The sequence below is a fragment of the Onychomys torridus genome, chromosome 10, assembly GCF_903995425.1.
Source record: "Onychomys torridus chromosome 10, mOncTor1.1, whole genome shotgun sequence".
NCBI lineage: Eukaryota > Metazoa > Chordata > Mammalia > Rodentia > Cricetidae > Onychomys > Onychomys torridus.
In genome coordinates this window covers 73,781,080-73,805,515 of record NC_050452.1, presented here as the reverse complement: position 1 = coordinate 73,805,515, position 24,436 = coordinate 73,781,080, and the positions used below count along the sequence as shown (strand labels likewise).

General features: G+C 44.1%; 1 protein-coding gene across 2 annotated transcripts in view; it reads left to right on the top strand.

Annotated features, from left to right (window-relative positions):
• Positions 1–468: 468 nt before the first annotated feature.
• The window catches only part of Lrrc8c (leucine rich repeat containing 8 VRAC subunit C), a 75,431-nt gene continuing 51,463 nt past the window's right edge, over positions 469–24,436 (top strand). For both annotated transcript variants that reach the window (XM_036200858.1, XM_036200857.1), the window contains exon 1: positions 469–725. The gene's annotated coding sequence lies outside the window, so the exon portion shown is untranslated. The remainder of the gene's footprint in view (positions 726–24,436) is intronic.

The following is a 24,436-nucleotide window of genomic DNA, read 5'->3' as shown; positions in this document are numbered from 1 at the left end:
CATCCTGACCCTCCAGCAGTTTCCAAGAGGGCTATTTTTAGCAGCAGCCACTGGCTCCAACTTAGCCGCGGGAGGAGCTGCGGTGTGGGAGCGGACGCCGCCTGCACAGAAGCCACCCTCTTTCTGGCATTGTTAGGGATGCGCACGGGAGGCAGTGGACGCAGCTGGTCTGCTCTGCAGTGCCCGCCAGGTGGGTGGTTCCGAGCAGCGCAGTCATCCAGCGGTTGAGAGGATTGCTGGCTTTCCCGGGGCCGAACACAGTGCTCAGCAGCCAGCAGCAGCGCAGGCCCGCCCGCCCTCTCCGGGCGTCTGGTGGTCTCTGCAGAGGAGGAAGTTCCCGGGCACCGCTGCCTGCGTCACAGCGGGGCTGGCACAGCGGCGGCGGCCCGGCAGGCGGCGGCGACCCCGGGGCCGGGCGCTGGGCGGCGCTGGCTGCCGCGGGCCAGGCGGCGCGCGGGGCGGCGCTGGAGGCGGCTCCGCTCGCGGCCGGGGAGGCACCAGGGAGGAGGAACAGGGCTGCGGAGCTGGGGCGTTAGCTGCGTCCCGGCTTGGAGCCCGCGCGAAGAGGACGAGAACCAAGGCGCCGCCGTGGCCACGGCTGCAGCACTCTGGGCGCGACAAGCCATGAGCAGCGACCGGGAGGTCGCTGGCCGCCGCTGAGACCAACCCCGACACAGCTCGCCGCGCCCTGGCACCACCTCCAGCGGACACCCTCGCCCCCAGAGGTAAGGGCTGGGGACTCACGGTGGGATGGAGAGGGACGGCCGACACCCGGCCACTCGATTCAGTTCTCTGGGCGCGCCCCAGCCCGGATGCGCCCACCCCGCCTCGCTCGTGTCCCTGGCTCATCTGGGCTCTGGGACGGGCACAATGTGGTCGCCTGCCCAGCGTGCGGTCCCGGGAGCCCGCCAATCCCAACCCCACCCAACCCACGCGAGTCCTAGCGTCCGTGCCAGGGACCCCCAGCCTGGCGCCTAGCGCAGCACGGCGGCACCAGGTTCTGGGGACTGGGGGAGGGGCGCACGAAGAGAAAACGCGGTCGCGGCAGGGCAGGGATGGCCTCCTGGGCGATTCTCCTTCCATACCTTCAAAACCCTGGAGATGCTGGGGCCTGGTTTTTCTGCTCTTCTCCCCACCCCCCATCGCCTGCCTGGAATGCCTGAAGTTACACTTTTTGGAGGAAGGAGGGGGAAACCCATGGTCTCCGTAGGGATCGAGTGAGCGCCAGTCCGCTCACCTGCAGGACCAGAGGGGCGGGAGGGGGTCGCTTCGCATCCCATGGCCCGGAGGTTAGGTGTCCAGGCCAGCAGTTGCAGCCAGGACCTCTGCCTTCAACCCAGACAGAGCCTCACTGATCCTTCGTTTTCTGTGGTTCCCAGCATAGAGGTGGGTGTTCGAGATGGAGTTAGCCCCTCAGGAGCCTTAGGGTGTGCTCTGTAAATGCCAAAGCCTTCTCTTGTCCAGCAGCCAATTCTTCCCTCCCCCTACGCTTGGCTGTTCCTCCGATTTCAGTTATTTTCAAGCCCTTCGAGTTTACCTGGCTTTGCGATGGCTCTGCCCATCCCCTAGTCCTCGTGCTTGTGCGGAGGTTTTATTCGAGGGTGAGAGGCAGAACTTCACTGGGTTTCCAATTCCTTAAGCATTTTAAACTCAGAGCAAATCAGTTAAACATTTTCAGGTTCCTCGCCTCCTGAAAGTGAAAAAATGAGACTAACTAACTGCTCGTTGTGCGAGTTTGGCTCAGAGGCTTAAATTACCCGTTAGAGGTGTGCTGTTGTACTCACTTCTGCAGGCTGCAGTAGTGTAAGAAAGTGTGGCCTTCACTAACGGTGCTCACATTTCTGCCAAGTATGCAGTGGCTTTCTGAAGCTTGGACAAGGCTTTAGAGTGGCCCGGGCACTGAGGTACCTTAATCTAGGTGACAGGAAGGAATACAAGGGATTTTAAACCTTGGCTCACACAACTCGGTGAAACTGCCAGCGGTACAACTTCACGCCTGTGCTCTCTTTATTTTCTAATGATTTGTTCAAAGCCACTAAACCTGGTTGTAATCTGAACCTCATAGATGTTTCCTCAGATCTGCAGTAGATGCTGGACGTGTGGACAAAGCTATCAGATTAGATCTACACAACTCTATAGTAGAAGTATGATAGCAGAATTTCTTATGATTTAAGACCAACTCGGCGGGGCGGGGGGGGGGGGGCAGTTTTGCAAGCACAAACACTTCCCTCCTTCGAATTCTAGACTGACAGCAGGTAGAGGCCATTACCTCAATGTCTGTGAAAGGTGGTGAGCATGCTTAACCATTCTTATCAGTAAAATTGTCTAAAGCCTTGGCTAATGACATGAATCTATTGTTTCTCAGATTGACCGTGTACTTTATCTAACTGAGTGTTGTTGGCTTTGGTTTGTTTTATTGTCTCATGTAGCCCAGGCTGGCCTCAGATTTACTGTTCATCAGAGGATGGTCTTGAACTCTGATCTCGAAAGTGCTGAGATTTCCAGGGTATGCTGCCATGCCCAGTTTTCTATACTGTTGATTGAATCCAGGGCTTTGTGCGTACTAGGCAGACAGTCTATCAATTGATTTACATCCCAAAGAAGTGTAATTATTTTAAGGGAGGCTTTTAGTGAAGAAAGAAAGTTTTAAGAACTGTAAAAGAACTGAACATTTTCCTGCGTATATAAAGTTGTTTTGTTTGTTTTTTCAAGACAGAGTTTCTCTGTATAGCCCTGGCTGTCCTGGAACTCACTTTGTAGATCAGGCTGGCCTTGAACTCACAGAGCTCTGCCTGCCTCTGCCTCCCAAGCAGTGAGATGAAAGGTATGTACCACCATGCCAGCCGTAAAGTTTATCTTTTCAAAACACATAGAGCCAGAAATATTCTTAACTCCAAATGCCGAGTTTTTATCAAATTGCCATGGCTTGTTGATTGATTGATTGATTGATTGATTGATTGAGACAGGACTTCTTTGTTTAGCTTGGCTGTCCTGGAACTTGCTCTGTCGACCAGGGTAGCCTCAAACTCAGAGATCTGCCTGCCTCTGCCTCCCAAATGCTGGGATTAAAGGTATCAGACCCACTGATGACTGCTGATGATTTTTAAAACTTTTTTAATCTATAGTCATTGGCACCATTATAATAAAGCCTAAGTTTACAGAGAAATGAGGTAAAATTTATACTTAATTAATCAAGACTTGTCTTAATGATTTAATGTGCTACATATCCATTGTGCAAACTGGCTGTCCTGATATGTCTCCATCCTGTGAGAGATGCTGTTATCCCTATTGTATAGAAGCAGAGCTGATGACTTGCCAAAGGCCATGCAGCTGGAATATGCTAAGTAAATGCAGACAGCATTTGTTTTTAGACACAGCCTCATGCTGTAACCCAGGCTTACTTCACAGTCATGGTAATCCTCCTGCCTCATCCTCATGAATTATAGGCTTATAGATGTGAATCATCACCCCTGGTTCTCTTTAATTTTTAATGTTACACTCTCTCCCATTATCTATAGACTTCTTCTTTTCTTTCTAACCTAAATATGCTTTTAGCTAACCATAACGCCTGCATAACACAACAGAAATTAATAATGTAAAGTAACCTCCCAGGGTTTGCCACACCTCTGATATGCAACAGAATTTGAATTTTGAATAAGGACAATCTATTTCCAAAGCCTGTGTTCTTTTGACTGATTGCAACTAAATGAATAATTTGAAACACCCTAATGGGCCATTCTATCCTGCCCATCAGCTGCTCTTGTCTACTTGGCAACAGTGTCTCATGAATTGTAACACATTCCCAGGATTTTCTACTTCATCCCTGAAATGCTGGTTCTATCTCTAGTCTTGCTTCATCTGTGAACATATATTACAACCCATGAGGATGATATTACTATGGAGGTGTTTTTTACTTCATTTCTTTTCAAATATAAATGGTAGCCACATGTTGTCAGACTGTAATCCCAGCACTCAGGAAGCAGAAGTATGAGGATTGCTACAGGTTTAAGGTGAGTTTGGTCTTGGCGTTGTGAGTTCCAGGCTGGTCTGGGCTACAGAGTGAAGCCCTTTCTCAAGAATAAATACATAACATCTTACCGTGTATCATCGTAAAATATATGCATCATTTTAAATTGGAACAGTATACAGAGTGTAGCCCCAGACAGGGGTAGACGCTGCCAAGTTCTGAGAGACTGAAAAATGGGTATTCAAAGGACCTCACATGACTGAACCGCGATGAGCCCCAGTTTCCCTGTGTAATGGAGTTGTAGAGCCTACCTCGGGTGTGAATTAGATAAGCAGTGCCTGTGAAGACAGCTCCCTCCTCTAGCAGATGAGCAGTAAGGACTCCATCTTTGTCTCTGACCAGTAAGGACTCCATCTTTGTCTCTGACCGGGATCTCTGTTTTCACTTTCTATGTATTTTACCTGCAGGTGGTGATTAGTCAATCTGCCACAGACTCACTCTTCCTCCAGCTAACCTTGGGTCTAGATCTGCTTTTAGCATATCTAACTTTTGAATCACATCCTTTTTTGAAGTCTTGAGTTGGAAGCGCACTCACCTTTTTTAGTGTTTCTTTTGTTCTGGGCCGCACATTTTAAAGGACTTACTAAAGCTGTTTCAGTGGATTGGAATGTGTATGCTTTGGCAAACAAACGTTCCTGTTTCTGCCGCTCAGCCTTGCTTATCTCTCAAGGCACCATGAGGATACTGGTATCTCCCCACCACACACCTCTCCCTCGACCACCACACCACTCCCTGCTGCAACACTCCTTAGCTTAATGCTCCCTTCTCTCCAGCCCCTAACCTCCCTCTGCATCTTGTCTATCCAGTTATACTTCCAACAAGCACTCTAATGCATCCATCTTTTTCTATGTAATTTCCCCAGGTAATACACTACAAAAAGCAGTAAGTTGTTGGAGGTTGTAGACCTTCTTCTACTTTTTTTTTCTTGGCTTAGGAGTACATCTTGTTCCTTATGTCCTATGTGAAAGACAAGCCATGTATTTGTAAACGGTTCTTCCGCAGCATCTAGGAAAGACGCCCACTTTGCTTGCTTACCTTCTTATTTTGAGACTTATTCATCACAACCTTCTCACCTTTATTTTTACATGTATGTATGTATGTAGGGTGTGTGCTCTGTGTATGTGTGTGTTCATGGGTTGTGGGCTGTATGTGTATGGAGCCACACATCCACATGTGTGGGAGTCCCTGTGGAGGCTGATGGTGATTCTGGGAATCTTTCTGGAGCACTCTGTCTCCTTTATTGAAGCAGGGTCTTTTACTTGAGTCAGGAGCTAGACTGGTTATAGCCAGTTTGCTTGTGAGATCCCCTTTCTCTACTTCTGAGCCCTGGTTGTACCTGACATTCACGTAACTTCTGAGGACCTGAACCCAGGTCCTCACACTTGGAGGGCAAACTCACACCTAGCCAGCCCCTTTCTTCATGAGGCACTAGGATTACCTTTACCGGAAGGTCACATTTCTTAAAGGAAGCCTGACCCTTCAGGTGCTGTGTAAGATAGCCAGGCTTCATTAATACATTACTCCTAGAGTGATGTATAAATATCAGTTAAGAAAGCCTTTACTGGAGAGCATGGCAAGCCAACCTCAGAAGTTTGAGACAGAGAGCAAGGAAGATGTCAAACCTTTGTTATGGGAAATAGAACTGACCAGGGCTCAGCTGGAGGCCACAATCTGAGTCACTTTCAGGAGAGAAGTAGCCCAGATGAAAACCCAGACCATCTTATCACTGACACAAGGAATGGGGGCGGGGAGGCTTGGCTGTAACGCTGTGTGTTGGAGGCCTGCTGCCTACTGGTCATTCCTGGGCGGTAAACATGAGAAAAAGACCGTGGGGTTAAGTAGAGCAGGAGTGCAGAGAAACTAACCTGGCCTTGAACAGCTAACACGTAAGTGGAAATCCACGCCCCCTTACCACCGCACCGTGGCTTGCATGGAAATGCAGGGGGGTTTCTTCCGAAAGTTGGGTGGGAGGGTGTGGAAAGCACCCCAAGTGTTGAGATGGAGAATGACTGTCAGACTGTTCACTTAGAAGAGTGGTTCCCCACCACAAGCTTTAAAGGAAATTTAGGAACATATTCTGGTGTAGGAGCATTGTTTGTGTGTGTGCACAGGCAAATGTGAACACAGGATTAAATTCCGGTCTTTCACAAGCTGCATGTGTCACACTCCTGATGAGCCCCATCTCTGTACCCTTTACCTGTACCAGCTCTTGAGTTTGTTTTTTGTTTTTAATATTATTCTGTAGCCTGTGATGTGTCTTACCAAAGAGCTGTTGATTAAAAAAAAAAAAAAAATTGTAATGCAGGCTCAGAAAAGTTTAGCAAAATTCAAAAATCAGCTGTCAGAAAGATATTTTGGGGGTGGGGTTGGAGACAGGGTTTCTTGGGGTTTTTTTTGTTGTTGTTGTTTTTGGTTTTTTTGGTTTTTGTTTTTGTTTTTTTGTAAGATAGAGTGCCTCTGTGTAGCCCTGACTGTCCTCGAACTCCCTCTGTAGACCAAAGACCTGTCTGCCTCTGCCTCCAAAGTGCTGGTATTAAGGACGTGCACCACCAATGCTGGCAAGATGGGGTTTCTTGGTAGTCCTGGCTAGCCTTGAACTCGGCCACCATGCCCAGCTCAGAATGATACTTTATAACTTAAGAATCACTGAAGATGGTTCAGATTAAGGAAGTGTTTAAGTTAGAGCGATCCAGGATTGGTATGTGTCCCATAAAAACTCTTTCCAAAGACCCAGAAAAATAAAAGCTATTCCCATGTCAGAGAAAGCAGCCAGGGGGGACATGGGGAAGTCAGACTTGCTAAACCAAAAACTGCCAGAGGCTCTAGACCCAGGAGTGCAGGTCGTGAAAAGGCTTAATCCCAAAGGTCCATTGTATTTCTGTGGACTGTGGCCCTTGGGTGGACAACGGGTCATTAAGAGTTGTTTGTTCTACCTCACCTTCTACCCAACCAGTTTGTGCCAGGGCCGGGTGACCCCTGTTGAACACTCCTCAGCTCTGTGTTACAGTTAGAAGTCACAAAGGAGCCATGAATGACTCAAGGCATACAGAATGGCCAATATATCAATATATTTTTATGAACATATATGATGTCTTAATTTTAAAATCCTCTACAATTATCTTTGTATTTATAAGAAGCATCCTTAGCTGGATGTGGTGGCACAGGCCTTTAATCCCAGCACTTAGGAAGCAGAAGCAGGTGGATCTCTGGGAGTTGAAAGTCAGCCTGGTCTACATAGTGAGTTCTAGGATACAGAGATCCTGTCTGGACAAAGAAACAAAATGCAAAACAGAAAAGAAGCATACTTGATTTACTCTGTGTGTGGTGGGGCAGTACGTGTGTGCACACCTGTATTTAGGTGCACGTGCGTGGGTCTGTGTGAAGACCACAGGTCAGCCATGGTGTCATTCTCCATGAGCCGTCCACCTTGTTTTTGTGATAAGATGTCTTAGGACCTGGTGCTCTGATAAAGCTAGGCTGGCTCACCAGCTTGCCCTGGGGATCTGCCTGTTTCTGTCTCTGCCGTGCTAGGCGTACAAGCAGACAGCACAATGGCTGACTCAAAACAAAACAAAACAAACAAACAAACCTTGGGTGCTGGGGATGTAATTCAGGTCCTGCTCATGGCCGACAGCTATTTCTCCAGCCCCTGTTGCCTTAAGCCAAAATTCGTTTGTAAAGAATTAAACGGATTACTTAAATTTTACATTGGCAAAATTATTAAACCCTTAAATTCATCCCCCAAAGCCTCCTTGACTGGGTGTCCCTTTGTCTCCTGATGGGCAGCCCCCCTCAGTTCTCGCAGCCATCACCCCTCATCTGTTCCTGGGGATGATCTGATACTAACCAGTCCTCCTTGGGCCTGCTCAGTTATTTATCGAGTATAAGTTAGTTGGTCTGTATCAAAATATTTACACTTCTTCATAGTTACAACGCTTCCTTATTAAAAAGGTTTTAGCATGCAGATATTTGGGGAGGGTGGGGCTCCTGGGGCTGCCCGTGGCCTCCTGGTTTCTTGCACAAGTTCTCTGGGCAACAAAAGCCTGGGCTTCTGGTGTGTCCTCTGGAGCTGTGAAGAGGCTGTTTCCCCAGCAGTTCCCCCACATCTGGAGGCTGGCATGCTCTGGTATGCACCATCTCCTCAAGCAATGTATCCCTCCTCTCCCCCAGCTTTTAACTATATTGTCCTTTTTAATTTAACCTCAAACCTCCAAAAACGTGTTTGGTGGCAGGAAATATCCAGGATGGCAAGGCCCATCTCTGTTCTTTCCAGCTGCTCTGTCCTCAGAGTTCAAGGAGTCCCTGGGACACAGAAGCTCAAGAACTACCAATAAAATGGTAATGATGACACTTCTTACCTCCTAGCTGGGAGCTTATCCACTTCCTTCTGATTTTTTGTTTTGTTTTGAGACAAGATCTCACCATGTAGCCCTGGCTGACCTGATCTTGTTATATAGATCAAGCTGGTCTTGAACTTACAGAGTTCTGCATGCCTCCAGAATGCTGGGATTAAAGGCATGTACCACCACACCCACTCACTGCCTTCTGAGTGAAATTCTGGTAATGAAATTCGGTATTGTCATTAGAAATCCCGTGTGTAGAAATATTTCTAAATGTAATTGGAAATTAGGAAGAAAACATTGAAATAGCTATAAACTAGCAGTAAGCATATAAACATAAAGACATCAGAGCAAATCCTAGATGGAAGTCACTGAAGATAAATCTGGAAGTTTGTGAGCCCCATGAGAACTTTTTGTGCATGTTATGTGTTCACTAATGTGTAATTATTACAGTAATGTGTTGCATTATGACATTTTCATTCATGTATATAATACATTTTGGTCATACTCACCCCATGGCCCCCTTTGGCCTTTGGCCCCACTCCCTCAACCCCTCCTCTTCCTGGCTGGTCCCAGTCCCCTTCTGCTTCCTTTTTTTTTTTTTTTTTTTCTGGAGCTGAGGACTGAACCCAGGGCTTTGCACTTGCTAGGCAAGCACTCTACCACTGAGCTAAATCCCCAACCCCCTGCTTTCTTTTTTTTTTTTTTAACCTGTGTGTTTTAAAACACTTGTCAAAAATCAGTAAGAAGCCTGGCAGTGGTGGCGCACGCCTTTGATCCCAGCACTCGGGAGGCAGAGGCAGGAGGATCTCTGTGAGTTCGAGGCCAGTCTGGTCAACACAGTGAGTTCCTGTCTCGAAACACAGAGAAATCCTGTCTCAGAAAAAAAAAGAAAAAAGAAAAAAAAGTAAAAGAAAAAGAAAAAAAAAATCAGTAAGAATTACTTAGCCACTTTTCAATACCTTAGAGTTTATGACAATTAGAAACACCTTGAATGTCTCCATGCTTTTTGGTAAATGGGAAAGATGTAACTTGTACCTAACTTCTGGAACAATAGGTATTGCTTAGTCAATCATTTCAGTTTTGAAGCCTTAAAGAATGACTTCATTGGGAAAACATTGTAAAGATAAATTACTCTGCCTCCCTGGATGTTAGCAAGGCCCAATACAGTGTGTGTCAGTGATGTTGGGAAATGCTGTCCAGATGACACTCGACTTTCTGGCTAATGCATAGCTATGCGGTGCGTTCCTCTGGCTAATGCATAGCTATGCGGTGCGTTCCTCCTGCCATGGGAGGAAGTGCAGCTGCGGCAGTGGGCGGGGTTTGGCCCCCAGTTAACGAAAGTTTTGGAAGGCTTGCTGGCAACCATGTACCTGATGTTTAGAGAGTCCATGATGACGGAGTGCCTTGGTGCTAAAGCCAGAATTTAAAATGAGCTTGTTAGAATGAAGTAACACCGAAATAAGGAAAGAGTCAAAAGCAAGCAATAAGGTAACTGCTTGGAGGAAGGTGCAAGGTGGGGTCATGAAGAAAATCAGCCGTGTGAGTACACACGGTGCTTGTTTGGTGGTTTGTTGTTAGGGCAGGTGTACAAAAAGATCAAATACTGTGAATGAATAAATGAATGAAAAGCAAGACAGAGAAGAGTTAGGTGCCATTAGCAGAAAAGTAGGCATTCCTCAGTAGATGGTACTGACCAGCTAGCAAGCTGCTAGAAAAACTCGCTGGATAAATAATTTATGAAAAATGTTTTGTTTGTTTTGTTGTTTTGTTGTTGTTGTTGTTTTTTTTTTTTTTTGGCGAGGGGGGGTGTCCATCTAAAAGTGAATTCTTAGGGACACTTGATAAGAGAAGAGGATGGTAGACTTGGTTTTAAAATGTGGATTCAAGGTTATCACTGAACTTTGGTTTTAAGACAAGGTCTCACTGTGTAGCTAGCCCTGAGTTGCCTAGAACTTGCTGTGTAGACCAAGATGTCCTCGAACTTCTGGAGATCCACCTACCTCTACCCCTAGAGTGCCACCACTAAAGGCGCGCTCCATCATGGCCTGCATTACTTACTGGACCCTTGACTGGCAGCTGGTAATTAATTAGGTGGCCAGGAAACCGATTTCCAAGAACACATCTGCTCTCCACTAAGGTTCATTTAAATTTTCTTATGTGTTTTTATAAGTCGTAATTTCTTCACGGAGCGAGACTGTTGGCAATACCTTGCAAATAGATGCTGTCCCACATCAAGTTTGAAACTGTCTTGATCATTTTTGTTTTGTTTTGAATTAATTGGAATTGTTGGAATACAAAGTTATGGGTTGCCTCCTCTTGTGCACACGTGTGTGTGTGTGTGTGTGTGTGTGTGTGTGTGTGTGAGAGAGAGAGAGAGAGAGAGAGAGAGAGAGAGAGAGACAGAGAGACAGAGAGACAGAGAGAGAGAGATATGTTTTTATTCAAAAGCAGTATAATGAAATATATTACAGATTGTCTTGGCCAAGGAGATTTCATCCATCACATCCTAGGTTTGTGTTAAGATGTTTGAATTTGTTACCTGCTTATTCAGTTTTTGGATTTCTTCATTTATATTGTACCTTTAGAATTATGATAGCCAGCACTGATAACACACTGTTTTGTTTTTTTTTAAAATATTCTCAAAGCATAATGTAATGAACAATGTTTCACTGTTACTGTTTAATATGGTATGTGCATCTGGTCTCTGTGTTTTGTGTACTCTGTCCTATTTAGCATGTTTCCTTTTTAAAAAGGAAACTTATGACCCCAACAGTGCTACTTTCAAGCTATAAATGATTTTGCCTATCGTATTGGTATCCCTATTTTTTAAGGGGCCCCAAGACTCTTATTCTGATAAGAATTTATGTTTTGTTTTTTAATATATTTGAGTCTTTTGAAACAACCTAAGTCTTTTTTTGAGGCAGGATAGCCCTGACTTCCTGGAACTCCATTTGTTGATCAGGCTGGTCTTGAACACGCAGAGATCCACCTGCCTCTGCCTCCCAGTGTGGGGTTTAAAGACAGGTACCACCATGCCCAGCAGAAATTATATTCTTTCCTAAAGGGTTGAGATTCTGGGGCTGGGGAAAAGGGTCAGTTGATACATTCCTGCCATGTATAGATGAGAATCAGGATTCAGATCCCTACCAAAAGCCAGGCTCCACAGTATACTTCTGTAATCCCAGTGCTTGGAGCAGATATGGGCAGATCTCTGGGGCTCAGTGGCCAGCCAGCCTAGCCAAGCTGATGAACTCTAGGTTCAACAAGAGACCCTGTCTCAAAAACTAATGTGGAGAGAGACTGAGGAAGACAATGTTGATCTTTGGCCTCCAAATACCTGCACACCCACATATACACATGTGTGTGCACACACAGTTGGCATTCTGAAGATCATACAGTAGTGTTTAGGAGTGTTATTGTAGGCCTTGTCCCGCTTATAAAAGTATAGCCCTAGAGCCTTCATAGTGGGATTGTCATGCTAAAGAAACTCCTTTCCAAATGTGACATTTTCAGCACAGCATGTCACAAAGGAGCTTTGCTCCGTTACTGTTAGGAAGAGCAGATGTGTTAGAAAGGTTTGCATAATGACTCATTACCAGGAGCAGTCAAGAGTCTCAGTGCACACAATAATGAATGTGCAACTTTATGAATGGCGTAAACTTAAGGTCTTATTTTCCAGGGGGACATAGAACGCATGATAGTGGACTTTTCCACAAACAAGCTCTTATTTGATTGCTTTTAGGTGTCCTTCTTAGAATAAAGTTTGTGCAAATGGTCCTTTACAAAACCTAGCTGTGCTTTTCTGAGTTTACTTTCAAAAATTCAAGTTATTCAAAGGGTTTTTGCTAAACTCTCCTCAGCATTCACTAGGTGATGCTCACAGCTCCCTGTTATCATTCCTTACAGGATGTTTTCTTTCATGGTGTTGGAATGCTAGGAATTGTATGCGTTCCAGAATTCTATAGAGTGTGCTTATGTTGGGGAGTAGTCCAAGGAAGGTAACCCTTCAACCCCTAAAGCTGGGCTCCTGGCTCTTCTGGCATTCTCTGGCAATGTACCAGTGAAATAGAGATTTGAGTTTTGATGTAAGCACCAGGCAAAACCAGTTAGCGAAGATGCTTTCAGAGAACTCTTCTGGGTTTAATTTAGTTTTACTGTTGTTTTGTGTTTTAAAGATACTCTACACTGAAATAACCTGGTAAATTAAGGGTTAGAAGTAGCTTTTTAAAAGAGGGGGTAGCTTTAGCAAATACCTTTCAGAAGTTAGACATGGAAGGCCATGAGAGAGCAATCAAAACAAGAGGGCTCCTTCCTAAGAGAGGGATCTGCACTGGGTGAGGTCGAACTAGGCTTTGGAACTCTGGGTGCTTCCTGCCACAGGGAGCCGCTGAATCCTAAACACTGCAGTCCTGCTGACTTGGAAAAGCAGAGGGTCAAGTTGGAGACTTCAGTGGCTGCAAAGTAAAGCAGAAGCCCCCTAATCTGCATATAAACTCCTTCCAAATATTTGCCTGATCTCAAAATATTAAGAGACATCGCTAGTTGGGTGGATAGTTAGCCTGAGTCCACACTTGAGCCATGGCCACTGTGCGGCACAGAGTTCCAAGTTTGAGTATGGCCATACCATTAATATGCTGCAACTAAAACCAATTCTTTCCAGAGGCACAAAAGAACAGTAATTATCATTAGGATATCCAGTTTAAAAATCAGTAATTAGGCATGAAAAACACACAGGGGAATATAACCCATAATAAGACAAAGAATAATCATCAGAAATTAACTTCAAGATAGTGGGAGGCCAGCTCTCACCTTTTAAAGGGTTTCTATGAGGAGGAGAGAGGAATAAGAAACATAGATAGAAAGATAGCGGAGGGGAGACGGACAGAAACACAGGATAGCTTCAGGAGGACCTGGATCAAAATCCACCAACTCCTTCTGTCTCTTCCAAACAGCTTTTTATAACAATGCCAAGGGGTGGGGCAAAAGACCTCCCCCTTGCTAGATCAAAGCGTACAGCACAACCAAGTGTAGCCCCTTCCAAACACCTGGTAACCACACCTGTGGTCCAATCATTCCCCTCTACAGCCCTGAGTTTCTCAGATTCTTGGGCCCTGAGTAAGTTCAAACTAGGAAACCTCTGTGGATCTCTACACAAGATGAGCCAAAGGATGAAATCAGGCAATGACAAGTTATAACTGCTGTTGTTAGCAATATGGAAGGGACCGTGATCCTAACAGCTCCACAGACAGGAACTCAGTAAAGAAATAGAAACTGTAACTGGACAACCAAATGCAAAGTCTAAAATGAAAAAGCCACTAGGTAAGCTTTAACTCATGGGAGGAAGCGCGCACACACACACACACACACACACACACACACACACACACACACACACCATGGACCACAAGGGGCTATGTATGAGAATATATATCAGTTTATTAACAGGTGCTATGGGAATACAGACTCACAGGGACAGGATAAGGTAGATCCAGTTGCAGAGTCTGTCTGCTTAGTTTGGGAAAGATGGGGATCAACACACGCCGCTTCATGCTGCCTGACTTGGTCTCCACAACCCAAGAAAGTATGAGTCCCCTCTGTCTTCCCTATAAGAGGTCATATAGGCAGACAGGGAGCACCACCTCTATCGGGCTAGGAAGCCCAAGGTTATTGGCTGAGCAGTTGTCCACTATACACACACACACAACACACACACACAGTTTCATAGTATAAAGAGTAAAGTAAAAGACCTGAAGAAAGAGACACACCATGACACATGGGGCAATATCAATACTACAAGCTGTCTTTCCCTGTGTGCAGCCTGGGGTGACTCGTAAAAGTGGTTTGGTACTCTTAACCCAGAAAACCACACAAAATCATGCCAATCAAGAGGTCCAAATCTTGGTATTTACTTAAATAGCATTTGTGAAACTGCCTGGGATATCAAGGCCAGCACATGTCCAGAGCCCAATATCTGAAAAGTGTTGGTTGAAAAGGCAGCATGGCATTATGATGGTGGAATGGGTAGGACTGGGCACAGGGTCTGTAGGTTTAAAGTGGTGCTGACCTGTTGCTACATGCATTTCCAAGTGTAGAGAGTGTCGAGAACCTAATGGTTCCAGTGCAGCTTTTCTGGCCACTGGACACAACCAGGTGGGCAAAGCTCCCAAGATACACCATGGCACATGTTGAGCTCGTGGTCAGATAAGACATGCCTGAGCTCCCAAGATGCACCATGGCACATGGTGAGCTCGTGGTCAGATTAGCCATGTCTGAGCTCCCTTGACACACTGAGATGACCCTCACAGAAAAGGAACATGGAAGAAGGGATATCCCAGAAGCAATGAACAATCAGAAACTATGGTGTGGGAATAAATTTAGCACGAAGAAAATAATGAAAAAACAAAATGTTCAGGGAGAAAAACAGGGGAAAATGAAAAAGACAAAATGTTTTCAGATAATGGCTATTAGTTGCCCACATTTGATAAAATAAAACATAAACTTACTGATCCAAAGAGGCCCTCCCACTATAAGTAGGTGAAGTGCAGTAGAACCATCCCTAGATTATTACCATAGTCTGGTGTCTGGAAACAAAACCAGAGAGAACTATAAAAGTGTGCAGAAAAAGCAGAACATATTCCCTCCAGGATGGCAACAGTCAGGATAAAGAATAAGTCTTCCTCCAGAAAAAGAAAAATAGGGGCTGGCAAGATGGCCCAGAGCACAGCTGCTTGCTGTGCAAGCCTGATGGCCTGAATTTGACATCTAGAACCCTCTACACTCCTGCCACTGTGGTACATGGGAGCCCATGCTCACAGACACAATGCATAATTTTTAAAGATTGGTTTGTGTGTGTGTGTGTGTGTGTGTGTGTGTGTGTGTGTGTGTGTGAATGTTTTATCTGCCTATGTGTCTGTGCACATTGTGCATGCAGTCAGTGCTCAGAGACACCAGAAGAGGGCGTTTGATCCCCTGGCACTGGAGTTAGGGTTGTTAGCCACTTTGTGGGTATGGGAACCAAATCTGGATGAGTCCTGTAGAAGAACAATCAGTGCTCTTAACTGTTGGGCCATCTCTCCAGTTCTAATAAATAATTTTAAAAAGGGAAAAAATGAAGACACAGTAACCTTATTTGTATTTTTTGACCACAGTGGAATTTAGTTCAAAATTTGTAAGATTTTGATACTTACAATAAGATACTTAGAGGAGGGACTGGAGAAATGGGTTAAGAGCACTTGATACTCTCCCAGAGAACTCAAATTTATTTCTCAGCACCCACACCAGGAGGCTCACAGCAATCATAACTCCAGAATGCCCCTTCTGGCCTCTGTGTGTGATATCCCCCATGAATACCCCCTCCTCACACAAACACATTTAAATTTTTGTAAAGACATTTAGAATAAAGTCAATGTTTGATAGCCAAGTGAGTAACTTTTATATGCCTTTTGTGTCAAAAACAATTTCAAGAAAATGTTAAAACATCTCCAGCTGAATGATAAAGCACAACATCAAAATTAATAGGAAAAACTGGTGAAACGTAGCTAAGCTGGGGCATAGGTAGGTTGGTGGACGAGCATGTGAAAGATAGGTGGATAGATGGGAAAAGAAGCTTTGTAGAACTTGATGTGTTTATATTAGAAAAAAACATATAGGTTGGGGATATATCTCAGTGCTTGCCTGATATGCATGAGCCCTGGGTTTATTCTGTCACTACTAAAAAGCAACAACCAAAACAACAACAATAAAGAACAATATACAAAGTTTAATTATATATGAGAAGGTAAATTAACCCCCAAAAATATCGAAGGAAATAATAACAGAATCAGGGACTAGAAAAATAGATTTGAAATTGAGTTTAAATTTGCTTAAAATTTTTTTTAAGAAAATGGTTTAAAATTAAGTAGGTCAAGTTTTGTTCTTGGAATCAGTGCTAAAATACTAATTGTCATTTTGATGGAATTAACAAAAATAATGAATTCTGATCAGCTATTTCTTATCAGAAATATTAATTGAATGTCAAAATTTTATTAATGAATTTTGTCCTTTGGCAAGCTCATACATGACCCAGTCTTTTCCCAGATCCATGACTCCTAGTTTCATCTTTATGGCCTTTTAGTTTATCGAGGACCATCCATGTGGCCATTGGATTGAAACTGTCCATTGGAGTCACCAGTGGGCACCTGGCTGGAGCCAATATTCGCCCACTGCCTCTGAATCAGTAGCATATACTTCAGCTACGAGGGATGTATACCAAGTCTTTCTTTTTCCTGCTAGTCAGCTCCCAAATAACCATACAGAGACTTCTTATTAATTATGAAAGCTTGGCCTTAGCTGAGGCTTGTTTCTAACTAGCTCTTATAACTTAAATTAACCCATTTTTATTCATCTACCTGCTGCCACATGGCTCATGGATTTTTACCTCTCCTCTTGTATGTCCTGCTTCCTCTCTCTCTCCTCTGGTGTCTCTCTCTGCCTATATTTATCTCCTCTTCTTTTCTCTCTGCCCAGAAGTCCCACCTCATCTCTTCCTGCCTAGCTATTGGCCATTCAGCTCTTTATTATACCAATCACAGTGATACAACTTCACATAAGTAAAGGAATATTAATATTCTGAAACAGGGATGGGCCCCTGCACCCTTTCTTTACCCAAGCCTGACTGTTGATGGCCCTGTTCCTGTGCAGATACAATGGATAAGCAGCATTCTGCTGAGTTTCTGGTTACAAATGGCTGTGTCTTCCCAAAAGATGGCATTTTGCAGCTATCTTCTGGCTCTTGCAACTTTTCCATCAGTAGATGGACTTTTCTTTTCCACCACCAGCCCCAGGACTTCCTATTAATGATGAAAGCTTGGCCTTAGCTTAGGCTTGTCCCACTAACTCTTTTAACTTAAATTAACCTGCTTCTAGTAACCTATGTTTTACCACATGACTTTTTACTTTTTTATTCTGTATGTCCTACTTCCTCCTTGGCATTGGCATCTCCACCTTTCTTCTTCCCAGAGTCCTCACTGTCCCCAGAAATCCTACCTAACCTCTTCCTGCCTAGCTATTGGCCATTCAGCTCTTTATTAAACCAACAGAAGGCGCCTTGGCAAAGCCACAACTTCACAGTGTAAGCAAATATCCTGCAACATCCATCCCCTCTTCCTTTGTGTGCCCTGAACATTAGAAGGATGGTATGAACATCCCATTTGTCTCATTCATTGTCAGCACCCCATATAGCCCCCAGTCTCTGCATTCACCACAGTTCACTGGGATGAGACGCCTCTTAACGGAAAGTAGCATTTATGGATGAAGACAAATATGCATTAAAAGATATTTTGATGCTGTGTCAGCTTAGCTGGACACTGGTACTCAGTTACCTCCAGGGCTTTAGCTCACACCAGGCATGGGCTTTTGGCCAGGATTTTACAGTAGGAGGTATGGCTTTTCCCTGTGGAGCAGGCCTCAAACCCAACCCTAACAGTAGTGCTTTCATACAAGTGGGAGCATCTTGCCTGGAATGCCAGTCTTGTAATTCACAAAATTTGAAGCTGGGTAAACCTCTTCTGCCCCCAGCAGACACAGAGCACCTCTGGGACTGTAAAAGTACCAGCAGGATGGAAGTTACACCTCAAGAATCTAAAAGCTTTCTTATTCCACTCACTGTTGTTTGTAAAGCACCGTGGGAGCTACATTTTGGGTGCAAGTTCTGATTTAAAAATGGGAACGACAGGAGGATTGTGATTTGGAGGCCAACCTCAGTTGCACAGTGAGACCCTGTTTCACAAACCTGATGCCAGAAGGCAGAGGGCTCCAGTCTCACATGCACCCTGGGTTCAATCTCCAGCACCATAGAAAAAGAGGGGTGCTCTGAAAGATCACTGGGTAGATCTGTGCAGATTTCTCGTTCTTCATCCTTAACAACCTGCACACTGTCCGCCAGTTCCTGCTCCACTTAGTGTTGCATGTTGAGAAAGGGAAAGTTTTCAAATCCATGCTCCAGATGTATAACGTGCTGGTTGGTTAGGAGAGGTTTAAGTTTTTCTCTGGAAGGGGGAAACGGAGCCTCTTCTAAACTTGCTGTGTGTCTGGCCCCCATGCTTTCTACACTGGAATTGATTTTAGGGAGGACAAATTCTGTTTGGTCTTTTGGGAGTTATTGTTTCATTTCCCTGACAGCTACAGAAGTTTCTCTTCACCTGTTTTCTTCTCTCCCAGTGAAAGCAGCTATTCCAGTTTTCCCCGCTTTAAAAATTTCAAAGCAACTAGTGTGTCTAGCAAAGTAACTAGTATGCCCAGCAAAGTAACTACTGTGTCCAGCAAAGTAACTACTGTGTACAGCAAAGCAACTAGTGTGTCCAGCAAAGCAACTAGTGTGTCCAGCAAAATAACTAGTGTGTCCAGCAAGGCAGGTGATCTCTTCAAACTAACTCCTATGACCACAGAGCCTTCCTTCTTAGTGTTTAGGCAAATCAGAAGCTGTAGACCTGTTGATCAAATAGACAGGATGCCGAATATAGCCTCTGACTGACAGGTGGATGGGCAGGCAACCTCTAAACAAGGTCTTGGCTACAGCTTTAACTGTTCGATAGATGCAAACCCCTATGAAAAAGCACCATTAATGAACGCAGCAAGCAAAACACAAAGCTTTTCTGAATGTTGTCAGAGGATAATTTTTCAAAAGCTGGAACATGACTTTTCTACATGTGAGGTGAACATGTCAAAAATCTGCTGATGTCGTGAGTGTGAGGGAGCCGCCGAACAGCAAAGCGGCTTCCGAGAGTGCTCCAGAGTGATTTGGCAAAGGACGGAGAGTTGAACACTCGCTGCTCTCGCAGGGAACCTCAGTTTGATTCTCTGCACCCATATTAGTTGGCTGACAGCCCTGTAACTCCAGCTTCAGGGGATCTGACACACTCTTGTCTCCCCTCTGAGGGCAGTGTACACATGTGACACACATGAAATACAAGCCGATCTTCTTTTTTTTCTTTTTTTTTTAAGAGTGTTAAAATAACATTACCCAGTTATATCTGTGACTAGGAAATGTGCTTCAGGGAAACTAATGTCACAATGTGTTTTTCTTCTGGACACAAGCACCATGCTGGAGTTTACCTAGAACTAATCAGAAAATCAAAACAAACTGCACCCTGTTACGTCCACCCTGAGTAGGCCAGTTAAATCAGCTCATTAAAAGCTCTATACTGTTAGCCCTTTGCTTCATTCTGAATTTCAGTATTTTTAACAGCACATGCTTGCTCATCGTAAGCTTTATTTAAAGGGCTTTAGTTGTCTCTGTAATACAAAAGACATTTCTTTTTGGTCAAAATGAGACACTGGCCATGGGAGTCCTCAAACTTAAAACATGGGAGAGAAATTTAAGGTTCATCATTTCATTTCTACAATTACATTCCTCCTGCAGCACAGTCCTATACTAATTTCACTCCGAGAAAGAGCTCCCACCCAATCCCTAGGCTCAGCCAGTTCCTAAGCCTGCTCAGTGTAGACAGTATGTCAACGTAAGCCCCATAGACAGGAGTCTTTTCAAATGCCCTTTAGCCTTCCACACTGCAGTGTTCAAATTGTAGCATCTCAGCCTTGAAGCCAATAACCGCAGCTCCACTTATCTCAAGGAGAGTCTGCCTGGGACTTCTCACAACCCCGGAACAGGCAATGACAAAGTACAGCTCACATGGCCTGGATCTGCCGCCTGCTTTTGCACAGTCCACTTCTGACACTGGTTTTACATTTTCAAAAGCAGTATTTACAAATAGAACATATGGCTTGCCCGACCTGGCTGTAGTATTTGCTCTCCATCTCTGCCTTTGTAGAAAAAAGTTCCCATTCCCTGAGTTTAAGAAGGTAAATGGACAACTTACTGGCCAATATTTTTCAAAATGTTATGGCATATTTATTATGTATTTATCTATTGCTTTGGAGAACTGAACCATTGACTGAGCAACATTTCAACTCTGAAGACTTGCTTTGGGTAAGAATATTGTATAGCAAAAGACAGTATTGGAAGATCACTAGATCTGACATTGAAAGAGAATGAAAGATCACTAACTTGGTGGTCAACTGGTCAACACTGGGTGATAACTGCTTGGGCAGAATACATCTTTGTGTGGTTGATGTTCATAAGCATCAAACATGTAAGCATTTTGCTAGGATTTCTTCTGGGAGGAGGCTATAAGTAGCATCATGAACACAGGTTTGGGCAGATTTTGTTTTTATGTTGCAATGTAGTTGTATGTTTATTTATAGTTTTGAGGCAGGGTTCTATGCTGTAGCTTAATCACATTAGCCTTGAACTTTCATTGATCTTTGATCAACATACTTCTCCATGGCTGTGGTAGAACACTGACCAAAACCAACTTTGGGAGGAAAGAACTTAATGACAATTTATAGGTGATAATCATTTATTGAGGGAAGCCAGGGAGACATTCAAGGCAGGAACCTGGAGTCAGAAATGGAAGCAGAACTGTGAGGAATGCTGCATGTTGGCTCACTACCCCTGGCTTGATCAGCTGCCTTCTTCTAAAACCCAGGACCACCTCCCCAGGGCTGCTACCACTCATAGTGATTGGGACCCTCCAATTATTAATCAAGAAATCCCCCCAAGACATGCACACAGTTCAGTCTGATGGAGACAATTCTTCAACTGAGGCATCCTTTTCCCAAGAGACTCTAGCTTGTGTCAAAAACCACCACAGTCCTCCTGCCTCTGCCTCTCAGGAGCTAGGATTACAGGCATGCACCTCCATGCCTAGTTTATGCAATGCTGGGGATTGAGCCCAGTGCTTTGTGCATACTAAGCAAACACTACCAACTGAGTGATATCTCCACCCCGCCCTCTGCTTTTGTATATTTCCCCAACATTTCATTTGTCTATGTATTTGTTACTGTGATATTTGTATTTTTTTTCTAGTCATGCTGAATGTGTCTCATTTCATTTTGTGCAATTATAAGAAAATACCAGAATCTGGGGAATTTATAAATTTATAATGAGCAGAAATTGCTTGGCTCAGAGTATAGAGTGTGGATACTGGTGTCTGGCAAGGACCTCTTTGCTGTGGCATGCTGGAGCAGGGGGGCTGTGAGAGAAGAGCAAAGAGAAACGGAGAAAAGCAGAGGAACAGAAGCTCATACAAACGACGAGAGACTCACTCTAGATGCCATGGTGTCAGCTCCTTCATGAGAGGGAACCCTATGACAGAAACCCTCTTACAATGTGACTACTGCCTTAACAGCAATTGAATTTCAACACAAGCTCAGAGAGACAAACCTTCAAGCCACAAGAAATCACGAGAAAGCTGTTTGAGGGTCTGAGTGAGTGGTGGGACTCGTCCACAGGAGGCCTTCACAGTACATGCTCGGGTCACAAACAGCCTTCTCTCACATGACCTCCAGTTTGATGTCATTGCTAGAGGGGTATAACTCCCATCATTGCATCGCCTTCCAAAATTGCACCTGAGTCATCTTTATCCTCACACAGCTCCCAAGTGTAAGTGGGGGATGATAAAGAGAACATTGATGAGATATTGTCATTTACGGCTGTATTTTATCAATGGGATGGGTTTAAGACTTGGACTTTTTTTGTCAAGTGTTCTTCAATTAGTATTCCCAGGCTTCCATCCACTGGTGCCCCCCTCATTATGGAAAAGATACTCTGCATATTTTGCAAGTCTGAGAGCAGAGCTAAAAACATTCAACTTGAAGGGCCAAATTTCATACACTATCTTATATTTTAACTCTTAGGAGCATGTAGAGCTGATCAGATGGCTCAGTGGGTAAAGGCACTTGCTACCAAGCTTCATGACTTAGGTTCAGTCCATGAAACCTGCATGGTGGAAAGAGAAAATGGATTTTGAAAGTTGTCCTCTGACCACTCCCCCACATGTGAAGTGACATACATACACCCTACCCCATGTACATAAATAGGTAGGTAGATACAGACATACATACATACATACATACATACATACATACATACATACATATATATATACACATAGATACACATGATATATAGATAGATAGATACATATATATATATACATATATAGCTATATACATAGATACACACGATAGATAGATAGATAGATAGATAGATAGATAGATAGATAGATAGATAGATAGGTAGATTGATTTAGTAAAAGCATATGTTCACAATCGAGTCTACATCCTTGATGGCTTCAATAGAATATTTATTTTAAAGCCAAAAATCATTGAAAAAAGTTTGCCATGAATCTGCCCTGTGGATCCCCTTTCCCCCTTAAAACTAAATGCACCCCATTCTTCTTCGTGAGAAACATTTTCCGTGCCCCTTAGGTTAATGATCTCCAATGGACTCTCCACCTCACCCCACCCCACATAGTTGTGATATAAACAAAAGGACGTTACTTTTTCCTCCCATATAATACTCTAGACATGATCATGTGACATCTAAGGCTTCTCTTGCTTGTGTCTTGATGGACCACTCTTCTAACATGTATCCCTAGCTTGTCAAACGGAAGGCAGCTACTACTGAGTCCACACTCTGTGTAAGAAATAGGGATGGGGTTGCCAGTGCCTTTGTTTTGTCAGTTGAGCCCATCATTTCCATTTCCATTATATTAACACTGAGTCACATGCCCATACCCACCTGCATGAGGACGGGAACAGCAAGCTCCCTGTGATGAGAAAGGAGACTGGACACTGGGGACTGATAAGCATAGTGAATGAAGGGTAGAGGCTTCAGCTACTCCTGTGGAGCACAGATTTAGCTTCCAGGAGATCTGTCTTCACAGGACCTATCAACCCTGTAAACAGTAGCTGAACCCTTCAGGCTGAGCTGATGACACCTCATAGACCCCAGAAGTGCAGCTGTGTCTTGAGCTATTTTCTCAGAGTATTTGAATTCACACCAGCAGGTCTTACCACCTGTAAAATACAGAGTAGGCGTTGGCCATTGTCTGCCTGACAGTTTCAGACATGTGTGCAGTGATGCAGATGTCCCATTAGGAACATTCGTCAGTCACTAAGTCACAGCACTTTGACCAGACAGTCTGCCTTCACTGTCACCCTCTGTAAAAACAAGCACACAAGTGACACAAGTCTCAGGTATAAACGTAAATATTTAGGAGGCAGTTTAACATCATGTCCTTTTAGGGAAACAGCGGTAATGTATTCACCACATGGACCCTCATTCCTAAGGGACTCTTCAGTTGATGTTATTGTTGGATTGGGCTATGGAAGCTTCTTTGAGTAAGGCTCCAGAGGTATCCAGTGCTGAGTAAGCACCAAGAGACACAGAGACCAGAGAACCCAGACTGCTCATGTGGAGCCTCTGGGGTGGGGCAGACTGATGTTCCTGGGGTTTTGACTGGTGCATGTGGATTAGAGGTGGATGATTTGAAGACACTTGACTCATCCTGAGACAAGGGGGAAATTACCCAATGTGAATGTTTTAAAGAAGACACCACAGTTTGAGGGTTCTTACAGGCACTTCTCATGAGTAGCCGATAAAGGGTCACATACAGTCAGTGTACCAGAAGATTCTAAGATAGAGGCTTAGCTTTTCATAAGTAAATAATGTTAACTGTTACATTTATTGCCAACACTTTTTTTTCTAATTGTGTATAATTTAAAGAGGTTGAAAATTACCCAATAGAGCCCTATTGCAAGCCTAGATCTTCCTGGATATAAGGCTTACATTGCAACCATTATACAAAACAGAACATATGCAAAATGGAGTAGAGATGACTTAGTTTATTTTTATTTTTTAGATTAATGTGACTGCTTATGACTAAACTTAGAATTCTGGGACCGTAGATGTTCAGTGAAGTAATAAATACATATAAGGTAATAACAGGAGTATTTTTTATTAGTTTCACTGTTGACAGTTTGTTCTAAATGAAGGGGTTTTTGTTGTTGTTTTTACCAGTCTTTATGTACAAAGCAACTGCATTTAGTTCATAGAGAGCAGAATTTGCTCAAATTGCCTTTGAGCTCTGGGTTCAGTGCTATTAATGCAGTGGTTGGTGCCCTAATCATGTCTTCAGTAATCAAGGGTCATTGTGGTTTGGAAAGTACTTATTATGATCACAGT